Source organism: Temnothorax nylanderi, unplaced genomic scaffold, assembly GCF_030848795.1.
Source record: "Temnothorax nylanderi isolate EJ_2023f unplaced genomic scaffold, tnyl_v1.0 TNYL_tig0256_pilon, whole genome shotgun sequence".
NCBI classification, from domain to species: domain Eukaryota; kingdom Metazoa; phylum Arthropoda; class Insecta; order Hymenoptera; family Formicidae; genus Temnothorax; species Temnothorax nylanderi.
The window spans coordinates 46,384-64,607 of NW_027249318.1; the positions used below are offsets into that span (position 1 = coordinate 46,384).

At 34.6% G+C, this 18,224-nt stretch overlaps 1 protein-coding gene and 1 long non-coding RNA gene across 6 annotated transcripts in view; one reads left to right on the plus strand and one right to left on the minus strand.

Annotated features, from left to right (window-relative positions):
* Positions 1–1,213: 1,213 nt before the first annotated feature.
* LOC139780009 (uncharacterized) lies at positions 1,214–3,057 on the minus strand. Of its 2 annotated transcripts, none has more exons than XR_011720076.1 (2): positions 1,595–3,057; positions 1,214–1,521 (listed from the first exon to the last, which is right to left on the minus strand). It is a non-coding gene; the product is annotated as an uncharacterized lncRNA (long non-coding RNA). The 2 variants fall into 2 exon arrangements; XR_011720075.1 differs by having other exon boundaries at positions 1,214–1,525.
* Positions 3,058–5,314: 2,257 nt separating this feature from the next.
* The window catches only part of LOC139780011 (metabotropic glutamate receptor 8), a 179,021-nt gene continuing 166,111 nt past the window's right edge, over positions 5,315–18,224 (plus strand). For 3 of the 4 annotated variants that reach the window (XM_071718538.1, XM_071718540.1, XM_071718541.1), the window contains exon 1: positions 5,315–5,864. The gene's annotated coding sequence lies outside the window, so the exon portion shown is untranslated. The remainder of the gene's footprint in view (positions 5,865–18,224) is intronic. The other variant, XM_071718539.1, reaches the window with a different exon arrangement.

Below are 18,224 nucleotides of genomic sequence, written 5' to 3' on the forward strand. Positions count from 1 at the left end.
ATAAATTAACTTTCTTATTATACAGAAAAAAATAATTTACTTAAAAAATGATATCGTTTTTCAAATTTAGTAATTATGGTTTCCATTTAAAAATGAATTTTTTTATTTTGAAAAAATATTTTTTTTTTTTTTTGAAAAATGAGTTTTTTTATTTAAAAATATATTTTGTTATTGAAGGTTTATAAAATGTATTGCTTATTTAATTCAACTAACAATTTACTTAAAACAAAAAATAATTTTTTTTGTTCAAAATAGCAGTTTTTTGGTTTAAAAATATATTTTCTTATTACTACTGCAGAAATCAAACCTTTTGATTCATTAAAAAAAAGATTTACTTATTTTAAAAATTTGCATATTTATTTGAAAAACAAAATTTCTTTTATTTTGTAATGCGTTTTATAGTTTAAAATATTAGTTATTCAATTGAAGTATGTACTTTTTGTTTAATAAATAACATTTACTTACTTTAAAGAAATAATTTTTCTACATTAATAAATGTTTTTTTTCTTTCTAAAAATACAAATGTTTCAAATTATGAAAATAATTTTCTTGCAAATAGTCAAAACAATGGTTTTCTTAATTCAAATTAAATTTTCTTGAATCTAGCAATTTTTTTTTTCAGTGTACGTAAAATATTTTGTGTGTGTATGAATGTGTTTGTATATGTGTATGAGAAAAGGGAGGATATGCATAGACGTGAAATATGTATCTACGCACATCTAATATTTTTTATAAGTATTTCCAAACATATTGCTGTGCAGTGGCCCAGGTAGAAATTTTGTCTGGAAACAATCAGGGCCCCATATATTTTTTGAAAAATATTTCTGGGACCCAGGTGGACAATCTAGCTAGGGCCTGTGTAAAGTTTGGGACGCCTAAATCGTATAGGCCCTATTATTGAATCCAGGTCGGCCCAAGATTGCGCCCAGAATTTGTTCAAAAAAATTATCTGGAATCTAGCTGGGACCTATAATTTTCCTAGATATTTGCTTGGTTTGTACCATAATTATTTTTATAATCCAGTCTGGCCCAGGCTTGAATCTAAAATTTTTCCCTAAAATATTCCCTGGAATCCCGGCTGGGCCAATATTTTATTTGAAGGATTTTCGAAGGATGTTTTAATAATAATTTTACTCGTTTATCCCAAAAAAGAAAATATTTTTATTTATCGTCGGCAAAACAAAATAAATTGTCATATTAAAATTAAACACACTTTATATTAACAGACTTAATTATTTATTATATAGCTTAGCTTACAAATTTTAAAAATACAACTTTACTCTAGGTTTTGTACTTTGTTCCTCTTTGCGCGATGTCCGTCCCAGTCTTTCGCGTTTGTTAAGCAGTAACCAATACCATTCAGAATTTCCTTTTCCGTTAGTGGCTGATTATTTTCGTTAAAGGCGCCAGACTATTATGAGAGGTTGCTGTTATACTGCACTATAGTACTGTAATTCCATGTACTTTTACGTCACTACGCATGATCATGTGCGTCTACATCATGTTGGTATAACAGACATTCTAACTACGCAACAGTCAATTTTAGTACTTAATAATGTTTTTCCTAAATTTGAGAGCGACAGTTTTAACTTACAGATTTATGTTTTACGCACCAAAATATACAAAATTGTGAAGTTTCAGCCAATCGGTAAGAAAGCCCCTCTCCTTCATAATTACCTTAAAAAATAATTATGTTAATGTTATATATAATATTCCCAAACGATAATTTAATTATAATTAACAGAATAATAACTTCTCTTTTCGCCAGTGATAGAATAACAATTAAAGTAACTTAAATCGACTGTAACTGGCAATATATAACGTCTTTCCGATATGAACATAGAAAAAACCAGTTCGCCATACTAAAAAGTAAAGTTTTATTGTAACAGAATTCAAAAAGTTAGTATCTAAATAGAGAGAATCGTGTATGCGCTCAATCACGAGAAAATCCATTATCCACCAGTCTTCAAATATCTGCAGAAAAAATCCTCTGATGACTGACGAATATAAAAATTCGAGGTAAAGTTTGCATTAAAAATATAAACTGGTTTGTCCACCACTTCCAAAAACTTTGCTATTATAATTTTTATTATGATAGATATATTTAGATTAAATATTAATTAATCCTTTTAGAGTCTAATCTTTTTTGTGTGTGAGAAGAACATATTTAATTTAATTATTTTTTAAAATGTTAGAGATTGCTGAATACAAACGTAAAATTTACCAACATTTATTTTGTTGTTATTGCTTTCGTGAATAATTAATATTTCCAGACACTAAGATATAAAATCAACGTCTATCATAAATAATATAATGGACTCGATTTAATTAATATTATAACTTGCCTACAATACGAATTGCGCTACAGATCACTTTCTCATTCTCTTCAACTTTTACAAGACAGCAATTTACAAAACATTTACAAGACGGCATATGCATACGTGTGTGATTTTGGATGCACCTTCTAATATATAATATTATATAATATATTGATGATCACACACACACACACATACATACACACACACTATCTGTCACGTACTACGTTTACGCAAACGTTACTTCTGTAGTAACTTATACGATAATTCCTCCACGTAAACGAGTGAATTATTGTAAGTTACCACAGAAGTAACGCTCGCGTAAACATAGTAAACGGTCAAGACTATCACTACATATCTCCGACACATCGACATATAGTATGGACTGCGCACAGGTATAGAAAAATATGACCGGCGACTCACACCGGTGGAAGAAAAGAGATAGCGACTGGTAGAGGTCAAGCTGTCCTTTTCTATCCAGTGCGTACAGACAAAGAGTTAACGAGGTAGAGGTCAACTCTACCGGACACTTTTTGAAGGCTTTCATATAGAGATCGCGTAGTCCATACTATATGTCGATGCTCCGACCCGCTGATATTTTGCCTCTTGTGACACCCACATCCTAATTTCGTAGCACTTCGATCCTTGCGTGACGCGACCGAAATTGAGAATTAAACGATCGTACTTAGTAGTATTTAACGATGAAAGACCACGGTGTTACGCGCGAACGCGATATGTATTTCTAGGTTATATAACTGACTGACAGCCCGCGAGGGGACCCGGGGGGACGCTCGAGATGTTCTTAAATGACATCTATCGAGGCAAAAGCAACCGTACGTACGGCGACGACGACGACGACGACGACGACGACGTTTAATTCTTAATTGTAAAATTTACCATTTCAGACTTTGCATCGTCTCCGCTCGTAGGGCACGTAGCGGAAAAACAAAAACACTTATTATATAAATCGACCCCAAGCTATCGATCACACCAAGCCTACTTATTCCTAGCCTACTTAGAACTTGATCCGTTTACTCGTTATTGAGATCTCAAAATCTCGGGTACTCGCAACTCGTGCGTTCGCGTAAATGAGTCACGGTGCGTCTCGCTCCGCGCGTACTTGGCGCGAAACACTACCGTGTCTCTTGATATTATAGTACATAAATTTTATCTTGGGAAAAACTAGGTAAATTTCAGGATTATATTCTGGACCTATTAGGGTATTTAAAGCTAGATTATCCAATCCAGGCCCCATAGTTTCATATCTAATTTGGGAAAAACCTGTCAGTGGCAATCTAGGACCCATGTAGATTTTCCCGACTATTCTTTGTCTCGGTAAAGTCAAGGTAAATTTCTAGGGTGTATTCTGGACCTAGACGGATATTCCAAACTGGATTTTTCTACACAGGCCCTGTATTTAATCTCGGCAAATCTAGGCAGATTTCTACCTGGGGGCATGAAATAATATTTAAACATGAGTGATATATGTAAAATGGGGCATGCAACAGAAATAACTTTAATAACTCTATAAATATTGAGTGAAAAATTTCAGACAAATATTGCAAAGGTAAATAATAAAAAGCTGCTTTTTTGCATATTTATCAATCGACTGAAATAGCATACGTTGTTATATAATAAAGGTAAAGACTAATCAGCTTGCTACGTAATTGTATTTTACCTATTCGATTGATTACATGAATGAGTAGTCTAATAATTTTTTATTTTATATGTTACATTAAATTTAACGTTTGAACACAAAACGCATGTAGTGACGCTTAAGTCGGTAGTAGATAGTAAACACAGTAAACACGTGTTATTTATATTGTTGTTTATTTTGTACAGGATACATCCACAGCTTTCTTGGTTAGTATTTAATTAATACGTATAGTTTATACATGTTAAATTATCTATTCTGGTGTTGGCCGTTAAATTATTTATCAATCAGGTCGTTGTTGCATATACATATATTCGAGAAATGTTTGTCAATATTCATTACTACGTCAATACTTTTTACCTATTTTAGACAAAAGCTTGATTTAATTATAATAACGTGAAACTTTATGAAAACGTTCTTGATAATTAAAATGCATCGAAAAGCACTTTCATAAAATACAGTAAATATCTAGAGTTATAATTAAATTTAATAAATATAATATTTGACAATTATGTACGATAATGTACAATAATTGTTTTCACGAGTTTAAATAGAACAGAATGAATTAAATTAAGTATTACTTTTATGTGTGTATATGCGCGCATGCGCACGCGTGTGTGTGTTTATGTGTTAATAGGCTAGTCAATATTTGATATTTACGATATAAAATATTAGAAGACAAATGTAGAGAATTTATTACACATTTTTACGAAAGTATACTTGTAGAGAAAAATGAAAAATTATTTTATTAAAACCTGAAATACACTCCGCTTTATCTTGTGGTCCCACTAATAAGTCAAATGATGATATTTTCGTATAATATAGAACAATTACTTCCCTTGTAATCTTGAAGAAGATTAGACTCGATAAGACTCGGTAAAAATTGCACTCTTTCTCGAGAAAGCGCAAACATTAGTTTTTATTAATACGCACACCCCCCGTTAGCGTAATATCCGCCGTAGCATTTTTTATTTTCAGTCTATATATTTACGCTAGTTACATTTCTTTCCTATTTTTTGTCCTTTATATTACGTTACAAAAAACTGACTAGATTTTACTTTGCGTACTGTTTAACTCTCGGTTGTCAGTTAACTCACAATCAGTGACAAGGTGAGACAATGATGACGACGCGACGTTCCGTCGTCGTCGCTCGCATTTCGACGAGCGCCGATGAAAAGTCGATCGATCTGTGCGGGGGTGGATCGACGGGAGCTTCGCTTTTTGAAACGTGGCCCATCCCTCTCGGGCAGCCGGTATAACCCCCCACCGGTAGCGCTTGCGCCCCAGCGTTTCCTATAAGAGGCTGAATACCGCTCGCGCGGATTTCAGTCTGACCCGCGGTACCGGCGCCGCGGTCGTCGTTGTGCGTCGTTACGAATTCACCTTCTTCGAGGACAATATTCTTCTCCCCCGTCATGATGCTCCCCGGTCTCGACTGAGAGCGAGCGAGAAACAAAGAGAGAGGGCGAGCGAACGAGAAGAACTCCTCTTTTTTCAATCCTTTTCTCCCCCGTCACCGATAAATCAAGCAGCGTTGTCTTCGTCGTCGTCGTCGTTGTCGTCGCCGACGTCAGCAACGACGTTGCTTCTCCTGGACGACCAGCGTACGTTGACATAAAAAGAGACCACCAGTATTGCGAGCGGCAGTAGTTCTCTCTGTTGTTGCGTGAACGTGGTAGTGGCAGGAATCCTGTGGGATTCTGGAGCTCTCCGCTGAACCTCTCTCTTCTACGCGGGCATGTGATTGTGTCCTATATGTGTCACTTAACTGATAGTGAACGCGAACTCTTATGGTGATGTCTTTTGCGTTGCTAAATAGTGGAATCGTCGACGGAGACGGAGCGCGATCGCTTTTCGGTGTTCGATAGCCGGATATGCGTCTATCCTGATTGGTAAACTCTGGACGAAGCTGTCTATAGCTGTTGTGTTTTGCGCGACGGATATATTCCTTTCGTTTATTTCCATGGTGGATGATATGCTGTCGTTTCTTCTTTTTATGTTGTTATTCGTTGTTGCTGGATGTCAATTTATTATAAATTGCTGTTTGATGGCGGAATGAAGATTTTTTGTTGTATATCATGAATGCGTTTACTCTGCGTTGATTAGACTGTATGTGTATTCTTATTTGGTAGTTAATTAACTAATTAGTTGTTTAAATAAAAACATTTTAATCTCGAAATATATGGAGTATAATATTTTAAACAGTGTTGTAGGTTTTAAATACAGCTCAGTGAATTAATAGAAATTAATGCTAAATTTATTTAATCCTATTAAAATTCATCAAAAACAACAGTTTAAATAAACTTGCTTATAATAAATGCGAAAAATTCATCATCTTTAATTTATTCTTTAACATCGTAAAATTTCTCGTATCTGTTGCGCGCGACGAGAAACAGTTTGCGAGAACGTCCCCAACAAATTAATTTAGTTAGTTAAAACACAATTAAACTCTTACCCCTCCCCCAGTCTATCTTTGAGTTTAAAGTTTACGAGATCAGGTTGCGCACAGTAAAAAAATTCAACTGCCCCATTTTTTTGTTGGTCGTTGGTCGCCGCGAGAGAGATTCGAGGAGGAATAGTATGTCAGGATAGTCCCTCTCCATTTTAGTTTGGAAACTAGAGAGTGGATAGGAACGACAGTGCATTTGGCGCGGGCGTTTGTTTCTCACTCGCTGCCTGCTATGGCGAATGCGAGGCGAACACTAGTCGTTTTCCATTTTGTCGCGATACGTGCCACCAGCGATGCTTCTCCGATGCTTAACGTACTAAAACCGTTGGTCATGTTGATATCATTTCCGTCCGGCAACTTTTTCAAATAAATTCGTCGCGCGGAATTGTCCGACTGTCGTCTCAAAAGAGATTCCCCCTTCCGCGATTTTTTTGTGTGCATAATATTATTTACTGGTTTGAAGCAAAAATGTCATTCGCGAGATAAATTTGTTTTCTTATCGAAATTTAACAAGTCGTAGCTTTTTTTGAAAAATTTAAAAAACTTTTAAAATAATATTTAAAAGATATTTTTGTAGCGTTCTCGCAAATAATATTCAGCGACGAGATTTTCAAGAGCTAAAATGTGAAATATCATATTTAATCTGATGAGGTTTCCCAGGAAACCAGCGCATCTTATTTTCGCAATTCACTTCGACGCAAATGCGATACCATCTCAGAAACATCTAAGTAATATCTCCGCTATCGAATAGATCCCGGCTAAAAAACAAAAGTGGATCAACTACAAACGAAGGAAAGCTCCGCTTATCGAGAAAACCATCGACGAGCGGTAAGATATTATTGCGGGATATCGATTGCATGGAAAAGCATCGCATTGCAAGGATTGTTTAATGGCGTTTTGTTTTCCTTCAAAATTTCATTAATTGTAACGCTAAGAGAACTACGAATTTTAGCTCTAAAGACCGTTTTTAAAATTCTCATATATATCCTAAATTAAAAATTATGATATTAAAAAGGGGAAATTAAATTAAATTAATTATAACAACTGAGTTAAATCAAGGTGACAAACACTCAATGCAAATAAATAAAATGCTATCGAAACCGTTCTTATCCACACTTATAACGAATACTGACTGCTGTGTTCGTTAGTGCTGTTTACTAATTTTATAACCTTCATCAGCATGCAATTCAGTTTGTCGCGAATCTTAGCTATTGCATGCAAAGCGCATGTATCCTTTCTCAATGTACACAACGACGCGTCGCATCCAAATGTGCGGCGACAGGTGCCCATTTAATGCCTCGCGACATGATATTCAGCGGGAGTACATCTCAGGAAATTGATAATGGTCTGTCTTCACCCATTTCATCCCCTTGCATTAATAGTTGGTGCAACTGCGGGAAAATGTAATTGAAACAATCGCGATCGAATCGATATAATACGCGAAGCCTCGGCATCTATCAAGCACGTGGTCTATAATTTATGTGCGTCACGGAGGCGAGCATAATTCATGGAGATGGTGGAAGCTGAAGGCCAATATCCTAAAGAGAATTTACTTTACGCGATACACAAGCAATGTAGGCCATCTCAGGATTCGTTTTCTACAGATTGCTCGCAGAAATAGGCGGTTAAACTATATTATATAGCTTAGCAAAAGTTTGAACGTAATTCTTTTTGGAACATTTAAAAATTAAATTAAAGATATATTGGTTTTATATTATCTCTTGACAATATAAATATACAAACTGCTATTAAAACAAAGTCCAATGGCAGTTTAATTATATTTATTATTAGTGATTAGAGAATTATTTTATCCATTTTTACTTTTAAAGCTCAAGTTGCTAAAACGATTGAATTTTTTATTACTCATATTTCCTAAATTATAGTCTTGATAGTGAAGTATATTCTTAACTTAGCTGTTGGCATGCGTGATTCTTTTTTAAAGGAAATATGCGATTTCTACTATTTATAAGAGATAGTTATCTCGAATATAATATATCTAAGATTCTTGGATATTGATTTTTAAAATGAATGGCTTTATGTATAATTATAATATATTTTGGAAAAGTTAAAAACCTCCTTTTTTATTTAACAGATAAGTTTTTCAGCCAACACTACTTAGTGTTTAAACAGAATATAACAAATTACCATTGCTCCCTTTAGCAGAAAATGCTTCTGATAAGTTTTTCTGTATGTACAATATATGATGTGACTTAACTTGGAGTGTGCAGATATTTGTTACGTATGGCAGATGCTCAATAACATCGCATATACAACGGTAATGCGCGACAGGAGAAATATGCCTGAGCAACCATAAGTCGTGGTATCCATCTGTGCCGAAAATCATTTATGATGTTGCCAAACACATGTATGCAACGATTTTTATGCCTTATAAAAATTTTATGATAAAAATCTCATAAATACGACGGAAATATATTTAATCAAATTTTAATATGATATTATTATGTGAAATCAAATCTGTTTTGCGCGCGTATTGTTACTCCGTATTATATTATAACAAATCCGAATAAAAAGTTCCCTTTTGAAAATTTTCTTTTAATTATTTTCATATTTTTCACTTTTCCAGTATTTTTATTACACATGCTTTGATAATTATAATTATAATATATTAATATACATAAAATCAAATTTTACTTTTTAATTCAATTTAATTTAATTTTATGCAGTCTGCGTAAAAACATAAAGATCTTTTCCTATAATCTTTTTTGAGATCCTAATACGCTACTTTTATCGCGATCGTTACATCGTGAACGTTGTGTAGGACAATAAGATAAAATAGTAAAGTAACTTTTGGAAGGAGATGGATCGTTATCGAGGGAAGCAGCCTTGTGCGCTGTACGAATTCGATAGGGAGACTACGAGGAGACATTTGTCGGTTTTATGAAGATGCATTGGGAGTTGCCAGTACCAGTATTGATCCTATAAACTTTGATCAGACTAATGTTAATCTTTGAAATGGCTATCATTTGAAACGAACGTGGTTTAAACGAGGCGAGGTCGAAGATCGAGTTAAATCTCTGCTAAACCACTTATTGTTAGCGATCGCCACGAGAGAACTCGCTTTGCAATTCTGCTCGTCTTATCTTCGGATCAGTGACCTCACAGTGGAGCAATGGCGCTAGCTAAGAGAATGATGAGGTACATCCAAATAGATTTAAAAAAAAAACGAAAATGCACAAGATTATCTCAAGTGCGATCCAAAACCTCTTCAAAATCAATTTCAAATACGACTTCATAATTATAACATTCAATATCCAATCTAACATACAAAACTAAAAGTACAATTTAGTATTATATAAAGATTTTTATTATACAATGTCTGTTATTTAAACTGAATACGAGTGCGTCAAATTTTAGATAGAAAATCCAAAGCTTGTAAGCTTGATCTCTAATAAAACTTGAAGAATTTAAGACAAATTAATACAAATTTACAAAAGAAGCTCTTACACTGTTAAAGGTTAGAGGATGAAATTTAAACCAATACCATGAGTTAGATTTATTTTGTTATTTTTAACTACCATGTGCGTCAAAATTTATTAGTTTGAAACAAAATAGGATTATTTTAACTCCATTGGTTTAGTCAAATTAACATTATTTTAGTTAAATTAACTACATATTGAGTAGGAGCAGTGGCGACCTATGGAATAGTTAAAAATTACTCATAATTGAGTTTAATTTAACCCTATGAAGTGTACATTTTAAATATTGTATATGTATTTATATATATGCCTGAAGCAAATAAATTTAATAGAATTTTTAATTTGCAACTTGAAAATTTGTTTATTATTCAGTACATTAAAAATAATATTTAATTTGCTCGTCAATCAAACGCGTGTTTTTTAAATATTGAAATCTACGGACGAAGTCTCGAAGGCAATGATTGACTGGCAATCAATCGCGCTTCGTTATACATGATAATAGCGATGAAAACGCTATTCGTTTCACATAACGATTCGTTTCACATTACACCCATAGATTTGCTCTGTGTTGAAACGTACAAATTTATCTTCAAGGTTGAACACCGCACCGAAGAAACGGCAATTCGCATTTATAAATTCGTCGGACTGCATTCGAGTGTCGACGAATGTACATACGTCATACGGAAGCCAGAGTACGTACGCAAACTATCTCCCGAAATAACTTATACTGGAGAGAGAGAGATATAGGGAGGCGTAGAGTTTCTTTCGGTGCTTGTTCGCTTCGCGTTCCAGCACTATACCATAATGTAACGCGACAGATAATAATGTAACGATATGAGTTTCGTCGTACGGTGTCACCGCGAAATTTATACAGTCGTCACGCTCCACTCGCATATCGCGTATCCAATTTGTTCGCATCGCCGCGCGTTCTTGTTCTCCCTCCGCATATTCCGCGTTTTATAAAGTTCATCTTGCAACGTGGAATTTAAGGTGTTAAAATGTAATTGTCCTTTCGACGTACGCGTAACGGCGCGTTCAGCGAAATTGTTGCATATGCGGGTTGCCCGTAGCGTTAATCCCATCAGCATTTACCCATGCCTCTCTTCCGCGTCTATAAATTGGGCTTTGATATTGGATTACGCAGGACAAGCCTCGAATCATTGAAGCGAGATGAATATTGATTGTTAAGGATAATACTGAAACGATCATGATACAACGAAATTTACAATAGCTAATTATTACTTATGTATTAACTACGTATTAACTATATATTAACTGTATGTACATTAACTCATGACATAAATTTAATATTCGCACCGATATTAGCCACCGCGCGATGTACATTTCGAGATAAATCACCAGCCAGTTAAATATATCGGCGTTCTCATGATTCCCAACAGTCACATTTAAATTCGCGACAGTTTCGGATGAACTTTCTTGTTTTTGTAACTGTTGGCCACGGCGCAGCTGTCAGCTATTCCATCAAAAAGAGTAAGGTAGGAATATTCCGCACGTTAATATGCAAATTAGCGAAATGTATAAAAAGCGCAAAGGTAATTCAAAATAGAGAAGATTTCTTTTGTTTGCGTCCGGCATAAATTTAAATTTTTTATCGGCGAAAAATCAACTCTCTATCTCGGGCAGCGAGAGAATCCCGTGTGACGTGATAACTTACGTAAATTCACACTTCATTGCATTTGCATCATTCGTGCAATACATATATTTGGGCTCTCGTATATATACACATATGTCATAATGCATAGTTAAATGTTTTGAATTTGTTATGCGGAATGCTTGAAATTATTATATAATAATAATAAATTCAACCCCATGCATTAACGAAAAAAGAAAATGGCAATAATATTGATGATCGGCTTTAAGCAATTAAATTATTGAGAAAATCCATTTTGTAAAATAACAAAATTTTTATATAATTAACCTTAAAGTAAAATTATCAATTTATAACAATTTATAACAACTTTACTACTAAAACAATTTAATTTACTATATTGTTAAGGAAGCGAAAAGGCGAGAAGAGAGAGAGAGAGATTTATATTAACATAATAAAACCTCTATACTATACTAACTATACTATACTAACTAAAACCTCTATACTATACTAACTAGCTATACTAACTATACTATACTAACTAATAACTAATATACTATACTAACAAGGGAAGATCCCCAATTCAGAAATTCACAAAATTATAAAACTTTGGCAATATATAGAGGATGTCCTAATATGTAATAATCTATTCTTTTGCTGCTAGAATTTACTCTGAAGGAGATAAGTGAATAAAGTTAAGTAAAACCCACATTAATATGTATTATAAAGTATTATTAAAAAGTCATGTTGAAAATATTTGAATATTATAAGAATATATTCCTCCTGCTTTATACATTTTTATGATTTTTTGAAAACAATTAATAAGTTTTCTAATTGATAAATTTTATTAAAAGAAATAAGTATCCGATATAAAATTTTGTCTAATTTTTTTTTATTGGTAAACAATAAAACAAAAATGAAAAATGAGCCAACTTTTAGAGGTTGATTTTATCAACGTTTAGAGTGAATTTGGAGAGCCAAAAAAATAGTTTATTATGTATCAGAATATTCTCTAATGTATTGCCAAAGTTTTACAATTTTTCGAATTTTTGAGTTAGGGATCTTTCTTTGTAAGAAAATATACAGATTGTTTTTTTAAAGGTATATTATTATTAATTATCTTATATTCAAACGTACCTACGCTATTACTTTCTCCGAATTGCTAAGCTGTTATAGTTCAATCTTTAATGAGGATTGTAGGGGGGAAACTTATTCCAACTAATTTTGAACTAACCGCTTGCGATTTTTAGAGTAAGTAAGATAGGTCATCGTACGAAGTTTTTAAATGGGATTAAAGTTAATTCGAACCAATCACCAAGTTCGTCGGTAATCAGCTGTGTAAAGATCCTACGAATTTTCAAGACAAATTTTCGATCTCGCGGGAAGGCGCCTAAGATGGAAATTGAAATAATTGAAGAGGTATTCATGTTGGCCAAAGCAAAGTTAATTAATCGCTTTAGTTAGTCAGTTTCACGTAGAATAAATATAGAATGATCCATGTAAATGGAAGAGAATTAAGAAGATGAGATATTTTTAAAATTTTTCTCTTTCTCTCTTTTTCTCTTTACCTCTCTCTCCTCCTTTTTTTCTGTTCCCTCTCTTTTCTTTCCTCTATCATGTCTATGTGCGTGTATGTCATGTTTTGTATTTATTTACTTTTATTCGTATCTTAATTTTTTTTAGCGTTTTTACTGCAAATTTATATTTTGGACGTAACTTTATATTAGTTTTTTTGAACTTTTACACAAAAAAGTCGAAAACAAATAAATTTCAACACTTCAACGCTGCGATTGCTGCGAGCATATTGATATTTTGAACATGAAAAAAGCTCTGTTCGGTTTTTTATGGAAAAAAAGCCGAGGGCGTCAATGGGCAAAGTTAAAATGTTAAGAGAATGAAAGTCGCTATTGCTATCATGTTACAATATACAAATCAAAGAGAAAAATTGCACAAAGTGTGTGTGTGATTCAGAGCATTCATGCCAGCCGTTTTTCTAAAAAAGTGATATTACAAGATTGGTGGTGGTTCTATTTTTTGGGACAAACCGTATGTAGAGGTATGTAACTGGGTCGGATCAAAGTGGCGCAGAAAGATGTGCGCTGCTCTAATGAGCCGAAGATCCGAGTTTAAATCCGACAAAAAATCGTCGGTTTTTATTCGATCGCCACCTCTCGGCGACACACTGAGAGAGTATCTTTTGTCACGAGCCCTCTATATTTGAGGACTGGTCCTTCAGATTGGAGGTTGGTCGCTAGGCTAACAACCTGTTCCGTTAAAAAAAATATTGTTAAGAAACAAGAAGAGAGGCCTCAGATTTGACGAAGGCTGTGGATCGATCTTGAGCTATAGTGCCATTGAAGTAGAAGAGAAATTCGATGAATTAAACAGTTCTTCTTCGATTTAAACAGTCTTGAAATTTCAAATAGTAACGTGAGTCGAGTAGGATTAAAGTATCGTTAGACAGAGCTTTGAAAAAGAAACAACTTTTACTACTTAATTCAATTATCTCCTACAGGTCTCGAGAAAAATGTTCGAATGTGTGAATGCCTGCAATAATTCACAAATGCTCGAAAGTGTCTTCGCGCTAGTTTTTCTAACTGTTGACACTGTGGACGACGTCGGTGTCAACAGAAAGTTAGAAAAACTAGCGCGAAAACATGTGCTGTCGAAGACCGTTCAGTACAGTTTTGGTTTGGCTGTCCTGTGATTTTGATGACATTTACCCGACTCTATAAGCATGTAGAAACCTTCCTCATTTCAGAACATTATTTCCTTCGCCGATGACAAATCAAAACTGAACTAAATTATATATGTACATATGTATATGTATGTAACTAAACTATACAGGGTGATCCATTTTAAATGCCCACCTCAAATATAATATAAGGAAAACTTTGTAACTTTTTCTCTAATATCTCAAAAAGTATTAGGCAAATAAAAAAATGTTTTAGACAAAAGTTGTTCAAATTAATTGTTAGAAAATTATGATACAATAAAAAATGGGGGTTTTCATTTAAAAAATTTGACTTGGGCCCAGTAGGGCTCAGCACGGGCCCCGGACCTAAAATCTAATAAGATCGTCTATTGGTCCCCTTTAAATCCTCCAACTTTTATCTGAAACATTTTTCTTTAAAATGTATTGTTCAAGAGATATTTGCAGTATGCATTTAAAATGGGTTACTCTGTATACGATCTCCTATTGTTTACTATTCCGATTGCAACCATTGAAATGAAAAATAAAATATTTTCTTATAAACAAAATATTCACAGAACATATTTTGTTTTATTGACATTCTATATCAATAAAATAACATTTTTTTTAAATATTTGCCTGAACGTGTTGTCGCCAATGGTAACATTCCACGCTGATCTTACGCTTGTTATGTATTTCGCGCTTGTTGGAAATCTACCAGCTCGATAATCGTCCTGCTGATATATACATATAATGCAAATGCAATATGCAAGTGATACACAGCTTCAGATAAGGCTAGAGATTGAAAATGTTGCTTCATCAGGTATATCATGTTATGAACTTATCGAACGTGTATTCGCGCAGATGAATCGTCAATACGATGGACTATATTTGATTGCCGACTTTGATTAACATTAAGTTTGCGTTCTATAATAGTGTTAGAAGTGAGGTTCAAAGATTATTAACAACAGGCAGATTACGAATATAAAGTTCTAAGCAAGAATAAAATGTCCATACAATTTATAAATATTGAGAGAGAGACATAAAACTTTCGATTTATATATCTATGTGACTTATTTATATGAAACTTATCGATATCACATATGCTCCATAAAGCTTCCAATATTATTTTTCAAGTTTACAAAATAATAAACGATCGTTAAAGTTCTCACAATTAATATATAATTATTATGAAAACAGCTTTTAACGCAAACGCAAATATAACATGTACGACACATTTAAGTAATGTATGTAGTGTAATTTATATTGCACTAAAATATTGGATCGCTCAAACAAGGAGACGTGTCTTTTGGCGACAAGACGTGCTCCAATTATATGCGGATTAGACGTCACGGATGTAGTTTTAGGGTGGACGCGCGCGCGTAACCAGCGCGCGGCTGCACCGCATCTCCGCAAACAGGCCGCATGGTACATGGGACGCATAACTCGTAGTTGCACGTCCGGCCAAAATGGAGCCACGGGTATATCGATTATGGCATTTCGTCTCAGGTTTCCGGGAACCGCTAGGCTATCTAGCCCGCTTCAAGGCAATGCATATCAAAGTGGCCGCGTTTCAATAAAAGCTCTTAATCCTCCGACACGACCCTTGCGATACTCTCGGATTATATCGACATTATTTTCGGGAGTCCAAAGCCGCTTATCGCATAAAAGGACAAGAAAATAATAATAAGCTCTGAGGAACGAAAAAATTTTAATACACTTGTGAAAGAGAGATGTGTGTGATACTGCATCATCAAAGCTTGAACGAAATGCTCCGCATCTGAATTTCATGGTCTGTACCTAAATAAGAAATGAAACTTTTATTAATCGGTCCATAATATATCATCGAATCGTTACATAGCTAATCGTACCGCATTTATCACGTTCAGTATTTATTGCGTTATTTTAAATTAAAATAGGTATAATCTTAATACATCTGTACATTTAAATACAAATTTATAAAACTTGTATTGAATGATCATCGGAGAGAGAAGATTAAAAGATAGAGTTTTTACGTAGCGTAATTATGGGCGATTAAAGGCAAAACCGCACGATTTCGAATCGCGTCGTTAATACTTTTCGCAAGCGTTTCAACTGATGTTATAACCCTTCAGCGGCTCATATCATTTATAGCATCCATTAATCCCCGATTTGCTTTCGCGCACCCGACGATCCAATGACAATTCTCGATTTAACTCGCGATTGAATTTATTCCTGATTTGCGCTGTTGATCATTCCCCTTTTATCGCGAACATTCAGATTTCGTCCATCGAGTGACCAAACGGGGAACAAAAGGTTCGATTTATCTCGAATGGAATCGCCGATAGCGCTCGTATATGGTGCAACCTCCATATCGCGCTGAAAATTTTAAGAAAGAGACGAGCAAATCGAGTTCATATTATTATGTTACATTGTAACGAACTAACCTTTCCAAACCTTCGAAAATTTCATTTGTGTATATTGTTTTCACTAAATGTAAATTTGTCACAAAAAATATCGTTTTTCCATTGTTCTATATTACATATATTACCCGTACAATAAGATAAAAAGAGTCACGGTCGGTCTCGCTCCGCGTGTACTTGGCGCGAGACACTACCGTGTCTCTTGATTCTATTGACAAACGCGATTTATATGCCGTTTTATATGGAAATTGGGCAAGTCAGGTATTCCAAATTTTTATAAAACGAGCACATTGTATGAACTTTGTTAAACTCGTGTCGTACTTGAATTTATTGGGCTTAGAAAGTCAACTTATGCCACTTTATGATAAACGGCCTGTACATATGATGACACGGAGGAAGACTAATGTGAGCGGAAGGGGACTTTCGCCACTCGATCTATAAATAAATCCTTCGCTGCTTTTCATAGCGCTTGAAAGGTGCTTTTTGGAGATACGCGGTTTATCTGAGGGAAAATCGTGGTGCGTATATTATCCGCAGTCCTCTCTTTGCCCGACTCGGACGTCCATTTTCATTTTAATGTTATTCGCCTCGTATCTCTGTGAAATAATCTCCTACAATACGCCAAATACGCGAAATTATAATATCCGACTCTATATTTTCCTTGGCCTCATCAATTACCAACAAGCGGTTTACGTCATACTCTTTAAATGCTGAATTACTAAAGGAATGAGTTTCTAAAATAATGTTAGTTCTTTCTGATAGCTTTTACATTGAAGTAAAATTGGTAAACATCACGTTCGCATTCGCTTTTAAATTAAACGTGAAATCGAAACATTTCACGAAAGATGTACTAGTTTGATATATCAACGTGTTTAAATAACGATGCGTACTCGCACACAATCGGAGGGTTAACATCATTAACATTAAACTCTGTCACATTGATTATAAACTGCAACAATCGACAAGATGATATCGACGGGATATTGAAATCCATCATTCACTTGAAACACGAATGCGAACTCTGTTCCGCGTCGCGTCGATCAATTATACTGACATAACTCGCAGCCTACGATGACGTACGTAACGTGTAGTGTATTCGTGTCGAGTATCAATTTTTAAAAGGCTTTGGGAACTTTCTTGCCTCCTTTATATTCCTGATATTCGTGTGTGTGCGCGCACCCGATCCTCAAATCCTTCGCAGGGACGCGTCTTTCTCCCCTCGTTTATCTTTGCCAACCCCCCGTGCAATTTCGGCCAAATCAACGAAACGCACGAGCGACTCTCACGTCGCGAATATCGACGAGGATATTGCGGTATGCGGTCGGAATGCAAATGTCGAGGATGCGACAAGCGTCCCGCCACACTGTATTCTCGTATGACTCTGTGGTTTCCTTCCCGCAATTCTTCGGAAAATCCAGTTTCTCCAGCGGCAAGAAAATTAGGCTTTCGAGAAACTGCAGAGTATTCTGCAGTTATTTATGCATCTTAACTGTATCCATTGTCATCCTCTATTACCCCATAGACATTTTGCTGTTTCATTCACTAGTGAATTGAAAATGTCCAAGTTCGAGACATGTTTGAAATGAAACTGCATTTCTATCGATATTGCCGAGATATATGTGCATAGTACGCGAGAGACTAGGAAAATGCAAAATACAGCCAT